Source organism: Sitophilus oryzae, unplaced genomic scaffold, assembly GCF_002938485.1.
Source record: "Sitophilus oryzae breed Bouriz unplaced genomic scaffold, Soryzae_2.0 scaffold_910_pilon_pilon, whole genome shotgun sequence".
NCBI classification, from domain to species: Eukaryota; Metazoa; Arthropoda; class Insecta; order Coleoptera; family Curculionidae; genus Sitophilus; species Sitophilus oryzae.
The window spans coordinates 2,565,474-2,589,159 of NW_022147540.1; the positions used below are offsets into that span (position 1 = coordinate 2,565,474).

The 23,686-nt window shown below is 34.0% G+C and overlaps 1 protein-coding gene across 4 annotated transcripts in view; it reads right to left on the reverse strand.

Annotated features, from left to right (window-relative positions):
- Positions 1 to 23,686, reverse strand: part of LOC115890739 (POU domain, class 6, transcription factor 2) — a 255,720-nt gene that overhangs the window by 72,054 nt on the left and 159,980 nt on the right. The window lies entirely within an intron of this gene.

A 23,686-nucleotide genomic window follows, 5' to 3' on the forward strand; every position in this document is an offset into this window, starting at 1 on the left:
TGTTTTTAGTGAGTACAAAATTATTTTATCAAAATTTCACCATATAAGTTTCCAGGCAATGGTGTAACCACAGTTTCCCGATATACAGGGTGGTCCGAACTGTATTTCGGAAAGTTCGGCAGCATATTCTGCAGATAAAAATAAGTAAAAAAATTCGTTTGAATGCTTAGTTTTGAAGATACAGGGTGTAGAAGTTTCATTTTTATTTCGATTTTTTCCAAATAGTTTCTGAAGTAACGTCAATATTTGGATGAAAATTAGTGTCTGGGAGTTTTTTGACATGAGAAATTTGATTTTGATGTCAATATGGCTCCTACTTAGTATAGGGTGCCATCTAAATATTTTTTAAGTGTTTTGAAGAGTAATAAATTTTTGTCCGTACCTGTATAAAACTACTGAGTAAAAAAATATATATTTACGATGTTTTCTACCTTAAAAAGGTCTCTCGGTAAAAATCGTTACGAGTAACGGTTCCTGAGATATTTGGAATCGAAATTATCAATACCCGTCATCATTAACATAAATTAAACATGTTGACTAAATAGTTAAACTGAAATTATAAATTTGAAATGATTTTGTAAAAATTCAACAAAAACTGTTCTATCATCATTTTTTCGAAGAAAAAGTAAAAAGTTCCGTTTTTTCCGATATGCATTAACTATTTCTATTCTAAATATCTTGAGAACGGTTGCCCGTAGTAATTTTTACCAAGAGGTATTTTTTATGTAAAATGTCACGGAAATGTATATGTTTTCACTCAGTAGTTTTATACAGGTACGGACGAAAAGTTAGTACTCTTCAAAACAGTTAAACACATGTAGGTGACGTCTCCTACAAATAGGAGTCATATTGAGATTAAAATCAAACTTCTCATGTCAATTTTCATCCAAATATTGACGTTTTTTCCAGAAATTATTTGGAAAAAATCGAAATAAAAATGAAACTTCTACACCCTGTATCTACGAAACTAAGCATTTTAGAACATACATTTATACGAACTTTTTTACTTACTTTTATCAGCAGAATATGCTGCCGAAGTTTCCGGAATATAGTTCGGACCACCCTGTATATAGAAATTACTTGTAGGATTTGTATTAAAATTAGCGATGGGAACTATCGAATGAATTAGACTATCGAATGGTTACTGAATGAATGATTTCAACTATCGAATGGTTTTATTCGAATAAAATCATTCATTCATTTGTATACTAAAGCATATGTGACAACCTCGCCGTGCAACTAAATGGTTATCGTTGAGCCACGACTATCGAATGCTTTTGATAAATGAAATTTAGTATTCGTTTGATTTTTGTGTACGTCAGTGCATTACTAGTTCTTCCAAATTTTTATAACTTCACCTTATAAATACTGTGCTATTTTTGCGTTTATTAAAATATTTAAAATACTAAAATAGTAGTTTTTTTTTAATTGAGGATTGTGTGCGTGTGCGGGTGTCAAAATTTTTCCGAAAATTTGTGTGGTTTTCCGTAGTCCGATCTTTCAATTATTTTATTTTAAATGGTATATATGGTCTATTTTTTAATGGGAAATTTTGAGAAGTAGCAATTTTTAAGAGAGATGAGATGAACTTAGAATTAATTTTAAAAATACATATTTGTATTTTAGATGTTTTAATAATATGAATTAGTTGAACTTAATAATCATATATATTTAAGTAATGTGGTTAAGTAAATGGGAGGGGGGGGGGTTATCGAACTCAAACTATGGGGTGTGAAAATTAAATTGAAAGTTTTACACGTGCCAATTTAAAAAAAAGTTAACGATGTTTGTATTTTGTTTATGCTAATTCTCTTACATGTAGTTTTTTGCGAAGAAATATTTCTATTTTTTAAAGTAAATGCTAGTAAAAATAAATATTATTTTTAAATAGTAATATAAAGTACCTAATATAAATAATTTTGATTTCTAATTTTTTATTTATATTTTCCTTCCATTACACTGCATGCTTAGAAAATTAATAAATGTTTATATTTCATGATTTTAAAGTTTGTTGTTAATATAACAAATTAGTTCTGTAATTATTATTATTTAATAAACCTACGTTGCCAAAAAATTTAAAGACTATATTATTTTTAAATAGGATCTAATATAAATAATTTTGACATCTAATTTGTTGTTTATATTTTGCTACTACGTAAAAATATTTTTATATTAAATTATTTTAAATTTTGTTGTTAATAGGTATAACAAATTATTACTGTTAACAAATTATTACTATTATTTTTATTAAACCAGTCTTTGCTTAAAAACATTAAAAATCATTTTCCTACATCCAAAATAACAAGTATTATTGCAGTGTAACAACAGAATATTAATAAATAAATGCAAAATATATAGACATACTATCCCTAACTAACTAAAGCCAAACAATAATATTCTTTGCTAATATCAACTAATACCAATATATGGCAACAGCGCCCTTCATAATATATTTTCTGTGTAAATACTAGCACCTCAATAAAAAAAATAATGTGTCCTTATCTTTATATGACTCCGCAAAAAATCAAAGATGCCGGCTTCTTTCATAGCATTGCCACCGACCGCTGTCGGGTTTCTCGAAAGAAACCTACGTCGCCGGGCGACAACTAAAATCCAGTTAATATTTTATTATAATCGATCCTGACGAATAAATGAATTTCATAAATGAATGAATTTTATAAATGAATGGTTTTTGCTGCCGAATTACTAGAATACAATATTTCAAGGCAGATGACGCATCTATTCGATAATTTTTATTCGAATAGTTTTCAACGAATGCTTTTTTACTAGCTATCGAATTATTCGAATGAATTGCAACTATCGAATGTTTCGATAGTATTCATTCGATAGTTCCCACTACTAATTAAAATCATCACGCTACCTTACAATTTAATATAATTTTCGTACAAGTAACGTGAATCACACTGTATACAAAATTCATCGAAAAAAATTAAAAGTACAACAAAAGGGCGGAAACAAAAGCTCCTTTTCAAGATTAGTTCGCGTATATACGTCCCTATATACGTTTCCCAGAGAGCCGACGAAAAATATTAAATATTCCCTATATTATCGGGGCGGCTCCATTCGGAATAAGTCATGCGCTTCGTTCGATACGTACACACACTCACAAACACACCCCCGAGTGCTTATTAAACTTAAAAACAAAGGGTTTTTTTAATTAGTGTTTCACACATGAATTGCGAATTCATTTAAAACAAACTGCAGCCGCTTTCATAATTGAACAGATAGGAGACGGCAGCGGCAGTGGTCGACTACATTTCAATTTTTACCGGGATTTCAGCTTTTCCCCCGCTTGGTCTTTTATTTGTCGAATTTCCACGTTATTTTCTTTAGTTAGGTTTTTTTGTTCGTCGCGTTTTATGTCAAAATGCATTTTTTGCGGACGGACATTAACATATAGTCTCCGATTTATACAAAAGATTTTTTTTCTTTTATTTCAAATTTCTTAATTCTCATAATATAGGGTGGTCCTAACTGTATTCCGGAAACTTCTGCAAATAAAAATAAGTAAAAAAGTACGTGTAAATGTATGACCTAAGAGTTAAAAAAAAATATAAAAAGTTTGAAGAGTAATAACTTTTTGACCGTACCTGTATAAACCTACTGAGTAAAAAATATACATTTTTATGTAAAAAGGTCTCTCGGTAAAAATCGCTACGAGTAATGATTCTCGAGATACTTTACTTTACTTTTTCGTATCCGGATTATATTATAGTTTATTAACCCAGTAATGGGCTACGTCCAATGCTTCCCGTTTAGCCAGCCATAGGTCATCGAGGGTACATCTGTGGGGGCACGCAGGACATTGAAGAAGATGTTCCATGTCCTGAAAGGCACCGCAGTCGCATTTGTCGTCATTTCTGTCCAGCAAACCCCATTTGATCAAATTGGATTTTACTGGGGCCACCCCAGTTCTGATTCGGTTGAGCATTCTCCAGGTTTTCCAGTCGCTAGAAACACCATTTGGTGGGTCCTCTCTAAGGGGGTAGTGGGAGGGAGGTTCATCCAGGGGGTGGCTTAGGAAACGGCGTCTGGATTTAAGTCTACCTGTGCCGCACTCTTGGCCAAAAATTGAGTGACGAGCATCAAAGGTTTGTTTTAACCTCTCAGTATGTTCATGAGCTTTTCTGCGTAAATCGGGGCTTGTAAAACCTGCGGCCTTGTAAAGGTTTTCTAAGGGGGTGGGTTTCATACAACCTGTCACTATTCTGCATGTTTCATTCAGACTGATGTTCACCTTTTTTGCATGGACAGATCTACACCACACTGGGCAGGCATATTCTGCAGTTGAAAAACACAGAGCTTGAGCAGAAGTTCTGACCACGGTAGGTTTGGCTCCCCATTTACTATTGGTCAGCTTCCTTATAAGGGAATTTCGTGTTTCTACTTTTTTGCGTGTTTTTTCGCAGTGATATTTGTAAGTCAATGTTCTGTCCTGCACGACGCCAAGATAGGTAGGCTTATCTGTGTGTTCTAGTAGTGTCCCGTCCCATGTAACATTAAGTCTGCGGGTCGCCTGTCTCGAATTAAGGTGGAATGCACTCACTTTAGTTTTGGTGGGGTTGGGTTTTAAAGAATTCTTTTTGTAATAGGTTGACATTGTTTTTAGGGCACTTTCTAGTTTCTCCTCGATATCTTCTAACCATTTGCCTTCAACTGTTATTGCTAGGTCATCTGCATATGCAAAGGTTCTAGTGTTATCTGGAATAGGTTGGTCATTTGTATATATGTTGAAAAGAATTGGTGCCAGCACGTTCCCTTGTGCCAACCCATTCTTCTGGTTTCGCCATCGACTCTTTTTGGAAGGATTCGAGTATCTTGACTAGGTGGTAATCTTTCAAGGTCTCATTGGCTTTATGCAGTAATATCTTGTGGTGTACCGTGTCATAGGCGGAACTTAGGTCGATTAGGGCCAGCCCTGTGATGTTTTTATTCTCAAAAACCCTCCTCGATATGTTCTGTCAATGCAAGAATTTGACTGGTGCCGGACTTTCCAGGTCTGAATCCTGCCTGTTGTGGAATCAGCTTTGAATCGACGGTCTTCTCTATTCTGTAGAGGATTAGTCTTTCGTAGAGCTTAAACAGATGGCAAAGGAGGGATATGGGTCGGTAGCTTTTCGGAGACTCTGGATCTTTTCCGGGTTTAAGGAGTGCTACTACTTTTGACTTCCGCCACAGTTTTGGAATTTGAAAGGTTTCGCGACATACGTTGAAAAGTTTAAGTATCCATTTTTTGGTTCCAGGACCGACATTTTTGATCTGTTTCACGCATATATCGTCAATCCCAGCGGCTTTTCCATTCTTCATGGTATTTATACCATTGTTCAACTCTTTCATGGTAAATGATTTCTGAAAGTTGGTGTTTTCAGTTGGTATTAGGCGTTTGATTTTGGTTTTCTGGCGTTTGGAGTTGAATTTGCCATTTAGAAGGAGTTGGTTGGCCACTTGATTGGGTGTTACATTGGCAGAGGCCTTGCTTAGTTTTGGGTCACCATCCAGTTTCTTGATTAGATTCCAAGCTATTTTACTACTGTGAGACATGTCCATTCTATCCAGGGTTTCTATCCATTTCTTCTCACGTGCCTCGCTGAGAGCTGTCATTAAAGCTGTTCCGCAGGTGATGGTTTGATCGCTGAATGGATCTTCCGCAAACAATTGTTCGTACTGCTCCAGGGTGTCCCTTGAGGCATTCGAGAGCCCTGGAATGAAAAGTTGTCTGCAGCCCCTCGAGATATTTGGGATCGAAATTATCAATACCTGTAGTCATTGACATAAATTAAACATGACTAAATAGTTATTGGACTGAAATAATAAATTTGAAATGTGTTTGTGCGAAAAGTTCAATAGAAACTGTTTTATCATCATTTTTTCGAAGAAAAATTTATAAATATTTAAAAAAAATAAGATTCCCAAATTTATTATTTCAGTCAAATAACTATCTAATACTCACCCAACTAGCAAATATAGTTCCCAGTCCTTTATAAAGTGTCACTGCCACTAAAGTATAGTTCCTAGGCCCACTCTGCCACTTAATATGTTACTCTATAAGGGATAGTTACTTTAAACTATATTTTGAGAGTGACCGGTTACTCAGTGCCTACGTACCATAAAAGTGGAAAATAAACATCCCGATTGCAAGTCGCAAACATGTAATTTAAAGAAGTGGCTGGAACTACCCGAATCTTCGATTATGCCACCATAAAAGACCAAAAACTTTATAGTAACTTTTTAAAGTAGCGGTTACTAACAAGTGCTACCATAATGCCTCCATTAAATTTTGTTACTTTATAGTAACAATTTAAGTTACGGGGTATTCGCGGCCACGACACCTAATTACTTCTAATTTATAGTAGCATTGAAAATAGCAAAATGGTTACTGCTACCTTCCTAGGTCACTGTAAAGTAGCCGTCGCTCATCCATTGCCACCAGAAAGTAACGGGGATAATAATGGCTTCCATAATTATTTTTCATCATGACATTTATTTTTATGAAATGTGAAATTGCATGAAGAGGTCGCTGCGAGTAAAGTTTAACAGTTTAACGAAAGTTCCACATGTCGGTGGATAACACTTAGCTGCCACGAACCCGCGACTAGGCAGCTTCGTAACAGATAAGTCGCATTCACCAGTAGGCTACTTTATAGTAACACATAAACACATAGTAACACAAATAGGAGTCATATTAACTTCAAAATCCAATTTCTCATATCTAAAAACTCCCAGACACCAATTTTCATCTAAATATTGACGTTACTTCAGAAGTTATTTGAAAAAATTGAAATAAAAATGAAATTTCTATACCCTGTATCTCCGAAACTAAGCATTTTAGGACATACATTTATACGAACTTTTTTACTTATTTTTATCTCCAGAATATGCTGCCGAAGTTTCCGGAATATAGTTCGGACCACCCAGTATATTATATTTCGACTTTCGACAAAATTTGTTTGCACACAAAGATACACCGTATAGACGTTTATAGTACAATATAAACAGAAATATAATTTAAATATAGTTTCGAAATTGATGGTTCTTTATTTAACAGGAATCTATATTTAGAACGTACAGTAGGAACATTTGCGATCAATTAATCTGGAACGTATCTTATTTATAAGAAAATGGCGCACACTTCATTACTTTCCGATTTGTTTGAATTATTTTATGAGACAGTCCTGATTGGATGCATCAAGATTTAATTATTTATAATTATATTCGATGCCCGAGTTCGTGTATCACAGACATCTTATTAAAGACACTTGTAGATTTATTTTTTTTATTTATATTTTAATGCTGCAGCATATCTCAGAAAAACAAATATACCGTGCTGGCAACTGTTACTTTTGGGTCGGCATTTACATGTGTGGAAGTAAATCGCATAGGGATCTTATTAAGTCGGAGTGAGAGAAATGCGAACGACCGACGCGACGCGCGACGGTGTGCTGTTGCGGCGTTGCCGATACGCCTTTCCCTATCAAGTAAAGTAAAATCACGATCGCAAACCGCTTATTTTTAAAAGACTTTTTCTTTCAAGAGATAACTAGATAAAATCATTAGACATGTTTCTGAGCATCTGTAATGGAATTATAAGGATATCCTTAGGGTGTCATTTTTTTATAACGAGAAAACGTCAGTAATCGCGGTAATTTAAAAACTCAACTTTTTAACACATAACAGGCCATAACTCAAGAACAAATTTAGATATTGAAACGTTTTTTTTTTATTTTCAAGATCGAATATTTTACAATATGTTTACATAAGAAAAATTCGATAAGGTTGTTTTTTCCATTCAAAAATTGTAAACAATCCATCCATTTACTTTTAGAGCATAGCAATTTTCAGCAATCCTGTAATTTTTTTATTGGTAAAGATTTTCACATACTGTCTAAAAAGCAAATACAGCAGAAATATTAACAAAGTTCTTGAAAAAACTACAATCTATTATTTCTAATAGATTTCGAGATATCGATTTTTGAATTCAGAGTTTTAATAGCGTGACCACTATCGAACACCCACTGAATTCCACTTATTTTTACCAAAAATGCAAGTGTTTCTAGCTTTCACTTAAAAAAATTCAAGCTATCGGGAAAATTACAACGACTCGTTAATAAATAAACAAATCAAATATCACGAGACGTAATTAAATCGTGAAGCTGAACGCATGACGTACACCTTTCCCTAGAACTTTAAGTACTGACAGAGGCATTGATTGGAGGTCTGTTCTCAGAAGAATCCCTGACTAGTCAGCACGTTTCTCATTGATTAAAATGCGTGGAAACCTGATTGTTAGTCTGGTTTCTACACATTTCAACCAATAATAAACGCGCTGACTAGTCAGGGATTCTTCTGAGAACAGACCTTAGGTCGACCGGTCAACTGCGACAAATCTGCTATATCCCCTTCCACGTCTCTTAGCGATGTGTACAGTTTCTCGGTTTATTTCATACGTTTAGCAACGTGTTTACTGTTCTCTCTTTGTTCAGTACATTATAAACGCATTGTACTCTTCTTACATACGGAAATCTCGACCCAAGACTAACCTTTGCCAGCCCTTAGTATTATTAAACATGTAATTTATATTGTTATTTCATTTTTAAATTATCAATGCGTCCACTGAAAACCTAGTCTTTTTGATTTGGTTAATTTGGTGACAACAATAATAGATATTTTTCAGGGACTATATTCCACAAGTAAAATACTGGCCTAACCAACAAAAATCACTTAACATTTTGGAGGGTTCTATAATCACTAAAAAGTTAAACGTTTTTTTTGGTTAAGCAAATTTGTTAACCAGTAAAAGAAGTAGTCTCTTTATAAATAAACTAGCGTGTACCAGCGACTTCATTTGCGTCGAATTAATCATATGTAATGGTGATAATAAAGCAAAGCAAAGATTTTCATTAACATACAAACTGGATAAAATTTTCTCACATTTATGTCAGCATGAGAAAAAACAATATGGCGATATTATTATATAACTTGGTAATATTTGAAGGGTTCGAAACACCCTGTAAACATTTTTAAAAAATCTTAAAATATGTAAAAAAACAAAACAAAATATACGTGTTTAAGCGTTTTTTCGGAAACTTGACCGTTTTTTAAATAAAAAATATTGGAATTTCGAAAAATCCCTTCCTATCGAACCTCTACACCCTAGAATCAACCTTTATGCCAAAATTGAGCTTCTTGCGTTGAGTGGTTTGAGCAGGATCGTGATTAATCAGTATGTCAGTCACTTAAGGATTTTACATATTAGTATAGATTTATTTTTCTTTGTGTATATCATATCTATGCAGTTCAAATTGTATTTTTATTCATGCGTAATCCAGTTGAAACTGGTTGTCATTCGGCATTCGTACAGTATGAATTTTTATTAAAATGACCGTCGGGCAGTTTGAGATTGGTAAGCTCAAAATACGATCGAAGGATCTGGAAAAGATATCCAAACGAAAATACGACAGTATTGAATATTTTGTTATCATATCGCTATGTTTTACATTTCAAGAAAAGTTTATGTAAATTATGGAAATACAACCGCGCTTTCAAGCCGTTTTTTACATCAAGTTGTTTAAAATCAATCCTACCATTTAAATTTAGAAATGCTTAATCTTCACACATAACTTCATTCTTTACAACAGGAAAACATGGTCTAAAGCAAAAAAAGTACGGAATTGGTTGAAAAATAAAGTGTTTATATTTTCAAAATACACCAATTATGAAAATTTAGAAGATGTATTTAGAAGATTGGTATTTTGGATTGAGTTTTCTTATTATAATCTCTAGGATAATTCCGGAACATGAAAATAATGTACAGGGTGGGTCAAATTCGACGCTTTTAAATGGAAATCTCCTTTTCTATAAGAGATAGACAAAAACTAATATCGGTGTCTGGAGCTCAGTTTTTGTCAAAAACATGATGGTGAAAAACGCATATCGATATCTGTTACCGTTTCGGAGTTACGGGGTGTTTTTCAAAAATGTGCATTTTTAACAAATCGCTGTAACTTTTTTGCTATGGAAAATTTTGTATTTTTATGAAAACATTTCCAAAGCACCTTTTTACATAGAATTTAATGGTTTAAGTATAATTTTTTTAAAGAAAAGAATTTAAAATTACCTTTCCAAAAATATAACACACTTGATATTTTGCTCGATTCCTCTTCGAGATATAGAGTATATAAAAATTCGCCCGCTTTAAATAAGTAGGCTTTGAACGGCACCGGTTGTAATGCAAAAAAATTCTAGCTGTGAGCATCAATTAAAACGAAAATAATATTTGCTATGAGAGATGCAGAATTTTATAACAATTTAAAATATATTTAACCAACATCAACACATTTAAACTATATCTAATAACAATAAAAATAAATAGCAAACCAAGACATGAGGTTTTGCTACAGGTGTTCGACATATCGACCGTCTTCTGTTATGGACAGACGAGGCAGTTTTTGAACATTTCTCGCGGAATTCATTAACTCAGTGGGGGTGAAAGATACCCTCTCATAACTGCTAAGTATTTCTAATTCTTGTCTAGATTATAGGGAAGAATAAGGAACCTTTATTTTTCCGCAAATATATCCATAGGATTAGATCCATGGGCACTAACTCAGGTGGCCTCGACGGCCAACGGCTGGGATCTTGGTTAGCTATTCAATTATTCTTGACATTGGCTGCAAAAATTTGCTGATAACTTCAGCGTTCAGAGGCGGGACGTCGTCTTGCTGGAAAAATATGTTTTCGAGTTTCATTAAGGGTATCATCAATAAGGGGTCCAAAGCCTACTAGTTAAAAGTGGCGAACTTTTAAAAATTCTGTATTTCGAAGGGGATTATAACAAAATATCAAGTGTGCTATATTTTTGGAAAGGTAATTTTAAATTCTTTTCAGTTAATAAAAAATATAGAGGATGTTCCAAATAAAAAATCAATTTTTCTGTTGATAACTCTTAAATTATTAATTTTAAAAAAATTATACTTAAACCATTAAATTCTACGTAAAAAGGTGCTTTGGAAATGTTTTCATAGAAATGCAAAATTTTCCATAGCAAAAAAGTTACAGCAATTTGTTAAAAATACACATTTTTGAAAAACACCCCGTAACTCCGAAACCGTAACAGATATTGATGTGCGGTTTTCACCATCATGTTTTTGATGAAAATTGAGCTCCAGACACCGATATTAATTTTCGTCTATCTCTTATAGAAAAGGGTGTTTCCATTTAAAAGCGTCGAATTTGACTCACCCTGTACAGTGATTTTTCATGGCCGATTTAACTATTAATGCTTTTTCACATCTCTATTCTTTTATATTATATTATATATTATATATTTTTTACTCTAGATTTTGAAGGGTTACACCCTCCTCAGGCAGCAATTAAGTCATATACTATGGTCACAGGAATTATTTCTTTTTTCCATAGCAACTGTTAAAATTGCCTTATATCTATCAAAAATAGTAGATTAAATAGTACTTTAACCGAAAGGGTAGATTAAATGATACTTTAACAGCGAGGATAGGTTAAAAACTGCAATACATATAAGAAATATAGATTTATTCTGCAATACTGTATTAAAAATATTCAAATTACAAAGAATCATCATTATTATTTGTATTCATGAAAGCTAAGAGCTTGATATATATCTACAAAGTTTAGATGTTACTATACTACTAAGGAAATTTAAACGGTATAGCTTATCCTTAACCTTGAAATATCAATGTTTTCATTGACCAGTATTGCACTTTTTAGCATTGAATAGTACGACCATAAACTGGACGGCTGCATTTTCTTTGACTTTTCAGAAAAAATATGCTAAAACTTTTTTTCACTTGATCTTTCTTCTCGCACGTTTTTTAATTGCTTCCATTTTTGATAATTTTTGTATTCATTTTCATGAGTTATTCGGGATTTAAATGGCAGTAGTTTGGATATGGCGTTTTTCGCCTCAGACTGAATATCTGTTGGTAATTTACTTATTTCGTTTTGAGCCATTTCTGGCTCCAATTCAATCAGCAATCGACACGAAAGAGAATTAAAAAATATTGACCATAGACTAATGTCACGTACTAGAGATAGATTGGACACTGATATAAAACAAATAAGTTCTTCATTTAGAGCCACCTGGCGATCCGGAAGAAACTAATGGAGAGTTTGACTCAAAACTGACAACTAAAGAGACAGCTTTATTTATTTGTCAAATTACATAGAAACCAACGCCAACGCAGCACAATATTTTTTCTACTCCCAATAAATTCCTTCAAATAATAATTTCTGAATACAACTTAAAACTTGCTATGGAAAAAAATATTGTTTTATACACGACGATAAAATTGCATTATTGTCTCCCGAAATTAATTCACTCGCGATTTCATCGCTCGTGAATTAATCTTTTCGGTCGACGATAAAATACCATTTTATCGTCTTGTACAAAAAATAACTATTATTTTTATCTGTAGTATCCCCCATATATCTCAGTGTAAACTCCCACCTCTAAATAAACCCGCACGCCTCTGCCCTCCAACTTCTTCCCAGTTTCCTTCCGGCTACCCGTCCCGAGGGACACTTCCGCCCGCTCATCCTTATTGGACCGGGGGGGATTCCCCGCACTCTATTTGTTATGCATTGGCCGGACTCCACAGTCGCCGCATAATATTTCAATATATCGGAATAAAATCGGACCTGGCCGAAGTAAAATAGGGAGAGAAATTTCAGGGGTGGGAGCAGCATCTAAATAAATTTTTTCCAATCGGATATAGTCGGAGTCGAGATGAAATTCCCAATATAGCCGGCGTATCTAAGCGATGGGCGGTGGTCGTTCGTTGTCGGATCGTATATATTGGGCTTTATGTTGATTCGGAAGCGGTCTATGGTCATTTTAATAAAAATTCAGTTTGGAGGGATATGCTGGAGAAAATGGAGTTGTGAAGACGTAGATGCATGGGGTGAAAAATAAAATCGTTTAGTTAAAAAAGTTCAAAAGATATTCGTATGCACAAAAACGCAACGGAAAAAATTTCGGTCAGATTTGAAATGTTACATTTTTTTGACTTAAAATTATTTTCAATAATAATTAAATAGATTTGTTATTGTTAAGGTACCTAAAACAAAAAAAAAGTATCAAGTGTTGGACATCATTGTACTCAGGAGACCGAGTTCTTTCAAAACTTCAAATAAAAAATGTAGGTCCGTATTTAAAAAATTGGCACCGGGAGGCACGTATAGCCGCCCATACTAAAATATGTTAATATCTCGAAAACTGCGACTTTGACTGATTTTGATGTTATTATAAACTAGGTTTTTCCCGCGACTACGTTCGCGTTACACCTCGAATAATTCATGCATTGATTTAAATGATTTACTTTGTATATAGAGCTAGTGAGCCTCTTACAAATGCCCTATTTAAACTATGTTTTTAAGAGTTTTAGAGCTACTCGTATTTCATATGAAAGTTATCAATTGTCGATTTTCTGGGTATTATACAGGGCAAGTCTTGAATAAGTGCAAATATTTTCAGGGCTGGTAGATGTCGATAAAAAAACATATTTTCTCTTCACCGTTTTTCAAATAACTCCAAAATAACTGAGTTATTTTACTTTAAAAATTTCCAAAAAAAAATTTTTGCTTAAATTTTGAGAACCACTGCAGCTTTTCGGGTTTTTCTGTCTTGTAAATTTAATCTACTACCTATATATGTTGCCATATTATCAAGAAATTATGGTTTTTAACTAAAAACTAAAAAAAATCCAAAAGGTTTTTCAAAAAATTCCAAATTTTCCAAAAAAATTTGCGAAAAAACTCATAATCGTGTTTTTGGGGTCAAATATACCTACTACCGCTAAGAATAATTGCATTATTTAAGACTCGCTCGATAAAAAATCGATATTGTTATTTTTGACTTATTACATATTTTTTACTTAAAATTTATAAAAAGCCGTCAATGTTCCAATTTCAGGAGCATTTTTATTCTCTTTAAATATTATTATGTACTTCAGAAAATTCGAAAATTTAAAAACCGTTTTTTATTTTTTCATCGCCTGTATATGACTTTATGACACACTTTGTATACCAAAAATAAAACTTTTGATTAAGTTATCGAAATAAAAGTATTTCAAAGAAGTTCAATTTTGGCCACAAAACGTTTTTGAAATCTTGCTTTTTTAACACTTTTTTTCAATTTTTTCTAACTTCTTCCATTGACTGAAACTAATTATGTATGGTTGGATAGAGGGTGGATGACGATCTTCCAGGGCGGTTTTTTATTTCTCATTTATGTATAGATTATTTTCGAAATCGAACCAAAGTCAATTTCAAAGAAATTTTGCAAAATCTAAAAAAATAAAATCTCTCCAAAATAATAAATAGTGAAATGATTATTTACACTTTATAGATAGAACCCCTACCTGTGGTCCCATATAAACTGTATTACTAAAATAAATAGTTTTGAAATATGAAGTTTTCAAATGAATATTTGAAATTTTCGATTGTCGCTTTACTTAATATACTCCCTTAATATTTTTTTTATTTTTCATCTCTTTTTTTTGGTTTATTAAGAGCACTAATACTCTATTTATAGTTATTTTTTATTCCTTGAAAGATAATTGAAGAAGAAATATTTCGTTTATATTATTGATGTGTCACTAAATAAACCCTTGTATAAAATTTTATACTGCTAGATGTTATAGTAATGCATTTTCGTACAGCAAACTTTCATTCCCTATTCTACTCCCTAAGATTATAAATTTCATAAAATCGCTTTATCCAAATAATTAACTCATGTCTTTTAAATGATCCTTTGTGCCAATCTTTATGTGCATAATCCAGAGGTCACCAAGTTTTATATAAATTTTTACTAACTTTACCCATTTGGTTGATGAATTTCAAAAATCTCTTCTAATTCTTTTTGTAGGATTTCATTCTTCTACTACATAGTAAGGAATTTTCATACAATAAATTGTTCCGACATAATTTTACTCTCTAAGAGGATGAATTAAAACTAAAATCGCTTTGTGTAGCTAATTCGCTAATGTCGTTTAAACAAACCTTTGTTCTAATATTTATGTATCTAAAGCTGGTTGTATGAACTGATCCCTAAAATATCTAAAAACTTGATATATAATCTGACAAACCACTGACAATGACAAATAATTTATTTCTGGAGGTATTGTGTGTAGGTGTTTTTCAGGTATGTTTTAACATTTAGTCGATTTACACAAAGAAATAGCTATTCAACAATTTAAAAATACTTCGTAACAAATCTAGACATATATACCTTTCATTTAAAAAAAGAATCATCAAGATTGGTAAAGCAGTTTCGGCGGGATGGATGTAACAAAAAAACCCTTTGAGCTTTTATATATGTATGGATTTTGTTGCAAATATTATTCCTAATCTTAATTTGAAAACCGCGTTTCGCTAGCTACTGTAATTTTGGAGTTACGATTTTTTAAAATTTTTAACCCCCTCCCATACCTCCTTACCAACCCCCCACCCCCTCCAAAAACTAATGGCCAGATTCTCGGGTGCCACAGTATTTTTGAGCCAAATTTGGTTAAAATCGGTTCAGCGGTATTTGAGTTATCGTGTTACAGACGGACAGACGGACAGACAGATAGACAGACACCATGAAAATATTTTGTAATTAGGTTATTTATGACCCAAGTAACTTTTTTTTTGCCGATCAGATAGCCCTAATAAAGTAGCCGTGAGAATGTGCAATTAGTTTTTTGATTCCCTAAAAAGTAATGTCAGGAAAAAATAAAATTGATTTTCAACAAAATCCGTTTTTTCCAAAAAATTCAGCAATACTTGAAATTTTTAAAACTTTTTAGATGGTATCTTGGTGAACATCCTAAAGGCGCAACTTGGCGTCAATTTAACCGTCTTCGTATCTCTTACGGTTTCCGAGATACCAATGCTCGTACCTCGAATTTGTAGCACCCTGTATAGCGAACCTAGGTAGATTCGGGTGAAACACCAATGACAATGACAAATAATGTTTGCAGGTATTGTGTGTTAAAAGGTATTTCGTTGTAACATTGTTTCACAGGTATTTTTTTAATATTTATTCGTTTTATACAGGGTGGTCCGAAAAACCTGTGAGCTTATAAATATATAAATGGAATTTAAAGAAGGCGTCCATTCTTCTCAAAGAGACCTCCCATACAGCACGTCCAAATGAAATTACGTTTCTACAAGGGAGACACATGAGAAACAAAATATGTTAAAATGAACCTAAGTGTTCATCTAGTTCTAACATATACATATGAGATACACGCAGGTTTATATTGATAGAATTGTGTGATACAGTGTTTACTAGTTGTATACCGTATGCACTCAAGATTATAAAGAGTTTTTTGTAACGTAACAAATAACTATTAAAATGATGAAATCTGACGTCGGTATATGAGACATACAATGTATAAGTCATATGTATGTGTGATATCTTCATATCATAGTTGTGCCTATAGTACACACCTTGTAAAAATGTGACGTATACACATAATATAAATATCTATATAGACACTTTCTAATAGTGTACTGTTGTGTCTACATTCTAGCATGAAATAAAGGTGTGCGCACGCGCGGATAGCCTCAGCGTAGATACACCGACCAAGTGTATCTTATGTATCCTCTCTCTTTTCTCCTTTCTAGGAGTGGTATGTGTTAGCAGTCATTATTGTTTTATCATTCGGAAGGTCTATATAAATGTTCTGTTTGTGTGTAGTTTAAAAGAGATTTTATAAGGTAAGCACAAGTTTTTAATTACCTTGTTACACCTTCCTAAGAGTATTATTAATATTATAGCAGCGACTCTTCCCTTACTCGATACCTAATTTACCAAATTTTGACTCTCGTATAATGATAAAGAGGTTAGCTCTGCAATATAATTTTTTTTTAATTTGGAAATAATAAAAATCTAAATGGACCAGAGAAAGAAAGATTTAAACACTTCAAAGGACTTCTTACACTGATATTCGGTAAGTTATTGATGGATCAATCTACAGATATGTTTAATATTCAATAATCAGTTTCATATAAAATTAAGGGTGAGATTGTTAATCTGGAAATAAAATACAACAAAGTCCAACACGAACAAACCAACTGCTTGGAGGGAAAAGAGGAGAAAAAAATGACTAAACGAGGTCCACCAAATCGTGGCGATATACCAGTGTTTACCATTTTAGTATGTTGTTATACTAGGTACTTATATTTTTAATACATTTTGATACAAATTCTGTTCTTTTACAGTGTTTTCTTACTTCTGGTTTCTGCAGTGTAAATAATTATAATTATTGTGTTATTTGCGCTATTTTATGCAAGAAAAATGGTACATTTAATACAAAACAAAAATGGAACAATTTTAAGGCTACTTCTCTTGAACTTACGATCGAGATACTTTTGGAAAATACAAAGTTTTGCCTTTCTAATTTTCGTTCTAAAAAGATATAATTGTATCATTAATTAAAAAGAACGAAAAGTTAGGCATCAAAACTTGTATTATTTCCTAAATTCATTCATAAGAAGTAGTTTTATCTAGCACAAGATGTATATACGAAGCAAAATACATACGTATACACGCGGTAGTCACAACTGCAATGTGTAAACAGAGTTTAAACGTAATACACAAGCACTGTGTATCCACGCCACACTGTGTATCCCTTACTTTGTGTATACGTAAATGCTATCCTGTGGCTACATTGTGAGGCGGACGTTTAACCTTTGTGCATACGTGTTGAACTACAATGTGTAAACGTAGCATATTTACATCGGGGGAATTGTGTCACCCTGTGTCTATATCTAATAATGTAAACACATCGTAAATGTGATTTGATGTGCTGTATGGGCTGGTTCAAATTATAAAAAATAGAAAAAAGTAGAAAAAAAAGACCGAGATTTTGAGTCTTTTTTCTACTTTTTTTAATATAAATGGAATTTAGTAGTAACACAAAAATGGAAATATATTACTTTCACCTCATAACAAAAAGCAAATTTATAAAATTCAGTTGAAGGAAACATTTTTTCCTTTATTATAAAATTGATACGCTACTGGCTGAATATGTAAACACTCTCCATCCCTTCGTATAAGTGGCCCTGTGTGCGTAATAAGCCCTTTTCCTTATGCAAAGCCCTTATGATGCCCGCCTGCGACTGTGGCCTCTTGCCGGACCCTTCCAATTGAGTCCGATCTGCCAAATCCTTTCGGAAATTATGATTATATAAAGGGTCATCGCGCAAAACGAATGACTAATATATTTCTTTTAAATCCTCTATATATTCTTGACATGAATACTGCATTTTGATTTGATATTAGGCTTATTTTGAACGATATTGAACGATTGAGAGTTGCAAATTTCTCAACATATTTTAGCTTCACCAAAAGCCTTTGAGATCCCATCAAGTGTCTTAGATACTATTGTTACCTCGCAGATGACATAGTCATCATCGCACAGGGGAAACATGAAGGCACCCTGTGTGATATTATCCAAAGAGGATTCCGCATCGCTGAGAGATGGTGCAGGACTGTCGGGCTGAGTATTAACTCAGATAAAACCGCAGTAGTGCCATTCACCAGAAAGCGAAGTTTGAAAAACTTGAAAAGAATCCATCTAGATGGAAAGGAAATACTGCCATCACAGGAAGTGAAATATCTGGGAATAACCCTGGATAGTAAACTTCTCTGGAACAGGCATATTAAGAACATTACCAGCAAAGCCACAAAGGCTCTCATGATATGCAGAAGACTGGCGGGAAATAGGTGGGGCTGCGCCCCTAACATTTTGCGCTGGATGTATACCATGATAGTAAGACCCATGTGTACTTATGGAGCAGTTGCTTGGTATACAAAACTAGAGCAACGTACAGCAAGGCAAACCCTGTGCAAAGTACAGAGACTGGCATGTATCTGCATCACAGGTGCCATGAGAACATGTCCAACAGCAGCAATGGAGGTCATTCTAGACCTAATACCACTGCATATTGTCGTCGGTAGTTATGCCAATGCGACAATGATTAGAATGGTCGTTGACGGAAACAGTACTGGGAGAATTTTCAGGTCAGGGGCTTGGAACACCCTCAAAAAGAAAATTCCACTTCTCCAACTCCCAGTGGATGACATACCAAGAATTTACAACTTTGAGAAACACCTCACTGTAGTATTGAGTAATAAAAAGGATTGGAAGAAAGAAACGCTTACTCAGCATATAAAAGACCATACCATCACGTGGTATACTGATGCTTCCAAAACCAAAGCAGGGACAGGGATAGGAGTATTTGGGCCGAAAACTGAATACTCCGAACCAATGGGCACCTACCGCAGTATCCTTCAGGCAGAAATTTGCGCTATCGAAAGATGCGTACAATTTATCTTGGATAGGAACTATCGAAAACAGGAAATTGCCATCCTATCCGATAGTCAAGCAGCACTTAACGCGATCAACTCAGTAACCATCAATTCGAAGTTGGTCAAAGAATGCCTAGAGAAGCTCAACAAAGTCCTCCTACTCTGGGTGCCTGCTCACCAAGGGATAGAAGGCAATGAAAAAGCAAATGATCTAGCTAGGAAAGGAGCGAACACTCCACTAACTGGACCAGAACCGTTCTGTTTTCCAAACGGGAACCAACTGAAAGCGGAACTGAAGAATCTGGAAGACTCCATCCGTAACTTGGAATGGGTGTCCTCCAACGGTCTAAGACACTCGAAAAAAAAACTCGAAAAAGTTCCTTAGAACTTATGACCGAGAAAAATCAAAGGTTTTCCTTGATTTAAGTAAAAACAATCTTCGGATTGTCACGGGGTTTCTAACAGGACACTGTCTCCTCAACGAACACCTCAGTAGGCTGAAACTGAGAAACAACGGCGAATGCAGATTTTGTGGGGAAAATGGGGAAACACCAGAACACCTTATCACTGAGTGCGCCGAGACGACGACCATTCGTGCCATGAACCTTGGCACGTCTGATGTCGAGGATGGAGAGCTGGCCTCTGTGGAGCCGTCTCAGATACTGGCTTTTCTTAAAGCCCTGAGACTGTATGATGAGTTATAACTCGTTATAACTCAAGAAAGGGGAACACACAATAGATCTATAAGGTCGCGGTGATTAACTCCCCTTCTAAACATTCTACATTCTACCTCAACAATGATAAGAAAGATTCATAGAAATTGTAGTTAGAATAACTAGTTATTCATCATCATCATTTTCAGCTTATTCAATCATTTCCAATTATTATGGTGTAGTCTCCCTCACATATTAAGATACTCTCTTTGCCGTTGGGCCCATTGTTCTCTATTGTTGGCTATGCGGGCCTAAGTTATCCCTGCTAATTTCCTAATATCATGGTCTCATCTGAGGTTCGGTCTTCTTCTAGCTCTCTTAGTTTCTCGTGTGCACCATGCTGTAATTTTTGTATTCCGTTATCCGTTCTTCTTGCCAGGTGTTCTGCCCATTGCCATTTGAAGGATTTGACTCTGTGGGTGACATCGATTACCTGGGAAATCCCAGAATATTTCGCCGAATAATATATTTAACGCCGATGACGTTCTGAATTCTCTCATTTCTTACTCTATCCAGTTTCGATTTTCCGGCCGCGCCCCTCCAAATGTCCATTCCTGTAGCTTCGAGTGACTTAAGGTTTTTTTTCTTTCAAAGGCCATACTTTACTATCATAACTAATGATGCTTTTAACTATGCTGTTATAAATGTTGTGTTTATTTTCTTTTGATACTGCCTTATCTCATAGAATACTATTGAATTGTCTAATCTTCTCTGAAATGGGACATGCATATCGACGCTTTGTCGAAAAAATTAAGCTCTGCCTGTTTTGAATTAAGATCTGTTTCTAAGGAGCTTAACTTGACAGTGGCTAGAACTGTTTATTATGCACTTTTTGAGTCGCACCTCAGGTATGCCTTTCCATTCTGGGGTACGTGTTGTGCGACTCAATTTCACCGCATTTTCAAGCTCCAGAAGAGAGCTGTTCGATATTCAATAGGACTAAACAGCAGAACTCATTGGCCGGACTTTTTTAAAAAATTAAAAATATTAAATCTTCCTTCCTTATTTATATTTGAATCCGTTTGCCTAATACGTAAGCATGTATCAGCTTCTCGAGAAAGGCCATCTCACACTTATCCACTCAGGAACGCGGAGCAAGATCTTTATCTACCTACACCACGCTCAGAGTTAGTTAAAAGTTCAATATTATACAATTCGAAAAAAATGCACAATCACCTGCCATTTTAAATCAAATCCATAACATCATTTTCTTCATTTCGCAAAGCATTGAAATCTTATTTACTAGACAAAGCTTTCTACGCCGTAAATAACTTATATTTTGATAATCGAATTTGATCTTGTAAACACTGGACTATAGTTTGCTATTACTATATTTATCAATGACATCGAAATAAATTTATTTAGAAGTCATTGATATTTACTATAAACTAACTAAATATTTTTGAATATTATTTTTATTTTTGTTATTCTTTGACTTTGTAAAAATCTTTAAATGTTTATTTTAAACAATAAGACTGACAATTTTATTTGTATAATGTTTTGTATCTATTCTCTTTTTTGTTTGTTTGTTTGTTCACTTTACCCTTGTCTACAAATTGTAAAATTTTTTGACAATAAAGGCATTTATTTATTTATTTATTTATATAATTGCTTTCCTTCCCTGGTTGTTTCTGTACTTAATTTCTTCATCAAGGCTACCATCGGTGGTAATGTGCATGTCAAGATATTTATATTTTTGGCAGTGTTTTATCTCTTGCTGTTGTTGTTCTAGGATTAAGTTCTGTTGTTCACCGCCGATACACATATATTCCGTCTTCTTAAAAGTCTATTACGCTGTACTGTTCGGGTCGCTCTCAGGGATCTGGTAAAGCGGGTGTATGGCCGAAGGAAATATATATTATATTTCAGAAATATGCCTAAGATTTAGCCGGATCCTGTCGGCAGAGCTTGTTTGCAGAGCTTCAGCATTTGCCATAAAATAGGGAGCAATATGTTACAAAACCATATAAATTATATATCACTGTAATCACAAAACTTCAATCTATTTCCGTATTGTAACGGAATTTTAAATTATGTCTTTATTTTCGAGAAAATTTAATCCAAACATAAGGAATATTTTGTTGATGTTTGACCATCAATATCTTAAAAATAAAGAAGTTGTCAAAAATGTGCTGCAATACGGATATATAATAGTATAATCCTTTATCTTTAATTTCCTTCTTTATTTGTGTAAAAATTACCTAGCCAGTTTTACATAAAACGTTAAATGCTGAACGCTTATTTTGCTGCTTATTTCGCAGGACTGAAGCATATAGCTCGAACACTTTGTGAAATGAATCTATTGAATTTATTTTATAGAGATAATCAATAAAACCATTTTTGAAGCTTATAACTCAACTTTTTTTTTTCGCAGATTCAATCTTCGTTGAGGAAAGAATGATTCTATTAGCCTATTATTTCAAAGTTGTTGTGGATACATGACTGAAGCATATAGCTGGAAAAGAACACACTTTGTGAAATGAATCTACTTCATTTTATAGAGTTAATCAATAAAAAACTCTTTTTGAAGCTCCTAACTCACCTCGAACGACACTATCGACAAAAAGTAAATTACCATTCGAAAATAACGACTTACATACACCGACCGGTTTGACAATTATGACTCATATTTCCAGGCTCTTCATTTACCCCGCCAGGTGGGGCTGGCCACACATCAGGCCAATGAAGACCGGCCGAATATAGATGGCGCGCCGGACTCGCACTGCATCTTTCGTTATCTGGAAAAATAATGGAATCCGAACCGTAAGCATAAACAAAACGGCGGCTTAGCGGCCAGATAGCCGGGGCGGCGGCGTCGGCCATTTTTAATAGACGACGTCGGACGAAAAAAAAGCGAGCGCCGGCCGCCGGCCAATAATGGTGATTTATGTCGCGCTCTAACGGTGGGATGCAGATGAGTAATGCCCTCTCGCGCCGAAGAGGGACGATACTTTATTATATTTTTACGGGGCATTTGAATAAACGTAATTGGACGTCATATTCGCGTTCCGGGAATTTATTGCTTAAATGAGGCCGTGAGGGGTCCAGGGTGGTGGGGAGTCGGTTGGATTTTTTTGGGGGATTGGACTTTATCGGAGTGCAGCACACCGGTCATTTGCATATGTGTTTCCACAAAATTCCAAAAAAAAGAAACGATAATATTGGGGGAATCTACTAAGTGTATTTCGAAATAAATTGGAAATCATCAAGCTTCAGGTGTAGAGTGCACGAATAAACAGCAACTTCGGACCACTATGACTTCAAAATAAAATCAATATTATAACTATTGTGTTTATTAATCTAATAAAAGCAGGCCACAAATTTTGGAATTTGTTTAAAAAAAATTGATCATTTTTTTAATTTTTATTGAAAAAAATAATATCTCCATAATATGGCAACATTAATTAATTTGCAATTGATCCAGTGACCCTCAAAATTTAAACGAAAAATCATTTTTTTTTGAAATTTTCGTACACTGAAAAAAGGATCTCTCAGTCGAAATGAATATGACTTTGACCCAAAAGATTGAAAATTCAATAAAGCCAAGAACGACGTTTCTTTGCCCAAAGCATTAACTATCTTTTATTAAGCTTTAAAAAATTACTTTAGAGAATAGAAG